At 46.3% G+C, this 2,898-nt stretch overlaps 1 pseudogene; it reads left to right on the top strand.

Annotated features, from left to right (window-relative positions):
* Nucleotides 1–1,009: 1,009 nt before the first annotated feature.
* LOC147098402 (histone H2B-like) lies at nt 1,010–1,394 on the top strand (annotated as a pseudogene).
* Nucleotides 1,395–2,898: the final 1,504 nt, after the last annotated feature.

Below are 2,898 nucleotides of genomic sequence, written 5' to 3' on the forward strand. Positions count from 1 at the left end.
TACACAATCAAATGCAGTACAATTAATTTACAGATAGATTCAGTCCCACACTCACATACAGTACCAGATACTTGCAGAAATTGAATGAATATCAAATTAACATCAAGTACCAGAGACTGGTAGATGCAGTAAGAATAACACTTTCATAAACCGAGTGCGTAGCAGATTCATGCAGAATTCTTCTCTGAAAGACAGTACGAGAGATACACTGATTCAGAAATAATGTGACACTAACAATCAGTACCAGAGACTGACAGATATAGAATGAATCTCAGACATGCACACCGTCCCAGTGACTGACAGATGCAGAATGAATCTCAGACTCACACCGTCCCAGTGTGAGACAGATACAGAATGCAAATCACACACACATACACTACCAGAAAATGACAGATTCAGAATGAATCCCAACACTGACACACCGTACCACAGTCTGACGGATACAGATGGAATCCCACCCTGACACATGTTATCAGTGACGGACAGGAAACAAATGGATCCCACACTCACATACTGTAACAGAGACTGAGATTGAGAATGAGTCCCACAATTACATAAATCACCAGAGACTAATATAGAACTATTCCCCGCGCACACACACAGTCCTAGAAACTGGCAGATACTAAACTAATGTGGCGGGGACCACACTGCAAGGCGTGTATATAGTGCACAGTTTGGAAGAAGTACATCTAAATTGCTGTCCCGTCTGAAAAGGTGTGCTTGGGGCATTGCATAATGGTGTGGGAATTGGTGAATGGGCAGATGAATCTTCCTCTGCTCTTGGGATGACCTTTCTGACTGCAGTGGGCACGCTGGTGGCAAGCACGCAATCTGATTGGATACATAAAGAATCCAATCAGAGAAATGCAGAACAATGGAAAATGACATCACTCTTCAGCAGCCAATCACAACCATTGCCTTCACCCATCCCTCATTAGCATAGGGCTGTGGGGGCAGACTATTTAAGCCGGGCCCAGAGCGGTATTGCTTCATATTGTGTCTGAAATCGAGTTTGAGAATGGTTGATGAAAAGAAAACAGTGGCCAAGAAGGGCGCCAAGAAAACCGTCACTAAGCCGGCAGCGAAGGGCGGCAAAAAGCGCAGAAAGTCGAGGCAGGAGAGTTACTCCATCAACATCGACAAAGTGATGAAGCAGGTTCACCCCGACACCGGCATCTCCTCCAAGGCCATGGGCATCATGAACTCGTTTGTGAACGATATTTTCGAGCGCATCGCGAGTGAGGCTTCCCGCCTGGCCCATTACAACAAGCGACGCACCATCAGCTCCCGGGAGATCCAGACCGCCGTGCGCCTGCTGCTGCCCGGGGAGCTGGCCAAAGCACGCCGTGTCGGAAGGAACAAAGGCGGTGTCCAAATACACCAGCTCCAAGTAAAACTCCAGGCAGTCCTGAAAGAACAAACCCAAAACACAACGGCTCTTTTAAGAGCCACCCACAACTCCAATATCCCACCCTATCCCTATATCCCTTGATTCCCTTAGTGCCCAAAAATCTATGATCTCAGTCTTGAATACACTCATCGACTGAGCATCCACAGCCCCATGCAGTAGAGAATTCCAAAGATTCACAACACTCTGAGTGGATACATTTATCATCCACCAGTCCTAATTTTCCGACGCCTTATCATAAGACTATGAAACCCAGTTCTAGACTCTCCTGCCAGGGGAAACAGCCTCGCAGCATCTACCCCTGTCAAGCCCGATAAGAATTTGAAATTTTTCGATGAAATCACCTCTCATTCTTCTAAACTCCAGAGAATATCAGCCCATTATACTCAATCTCTCCTCATAGGACAGCCCTCCCATCCCAGGAATCAATCTCTTGAACATTTGATGCACCACCTGTAAAGCATGTATATCCTGCCTTAGATAAGGAGTCCAAAATGTGCAAAGTACTCCAATTATGGTATAACCAAAGGCTTATATATTTGCAGCAACACATACTTACGCTTTACTGCAACCCCATTGCAATAATTGCTAACATACGTTACCTTCCTAATTGATTACTTTACCTGCATGACAACATTCTGCGTTTCGTGTAAACGGACATTCAAATCCCGCTGAATATTGACAGAAGTAAACCCACATTCACATACCAGAGACGGTCAGGGAAAGAGTAAAATCCTCAATCTTATTAAAGAAACTGACAGATATATAATACTGTAGTGATTCGTGTGCATCGCCACTAAATAATTGAGTTCAACTTCGACGAACTACAAACAAGTTGTTTATTTACAGGAACAGGTTAAGTACAACAGGTAAGGTAGCAGGTAAGATGGCTGACTGTAGGAGCACCGTGGTGTAGGTCTTTCCCCAGCGGGGACGACACGAGGACTAACTAGAAGTTTCCTAGCTCAACTGCCAGCAGGTTCCGAGCTCTACTGTTGTAAGGTTCCGAGCTCTGACGTCATGACGCAGAGTACAGGAGAGAAGCCTGAGTAAAGTAACAGACACATACAGTAAAGTAAGTTAAAGGGAATTATGTATCTCAATGTAAGGGACAACCAGTGGTACCGCCACATAGGCCCACCCAGAATTCGCTTTAACGAAAGTCCAAGGATGAGATGGTCTGACGAGCTGGTGGTCATGGCAGTCGTGCTGTCTCAACTTGGTAGGCGAGCTCTGAAGGTGCTGCTCGTGAGCGGATCCTTATGCGCGTTGTGGCGAATAAAGAGTATCCGTCAGGCGAAGGACCGTGGAGATGTGTGAAACAGCAGGCCTTGTCAGAGTGACGGGCAGGTCGGGCGGATGCGGGCGATGACTCTGTTGATGTTGGAACAAGTCCTTGATCTGACAAGATCTGCAGGAACGCCAAACGAGCGATCCAAAGGACATGACAGGTGAGGTGAGTGAACTCGCCGACAGGTGAGTGAAACCTT

This window comes from Somniosus microcephalus, chromosome 29, assembly GCF_052327205.1.
Source record: "Somniosus microcephalus isolate GS21.2 chromosome 29, FLI_Smic_1.0, whole genome shotgun sequence".
Taxonomy (NCBI): Eukaryota; Metazoa; Chordata; class Chondrichthyes; order Squaliformes; family Somniosidae; genus Somniosus; species Somniosus microcephalus.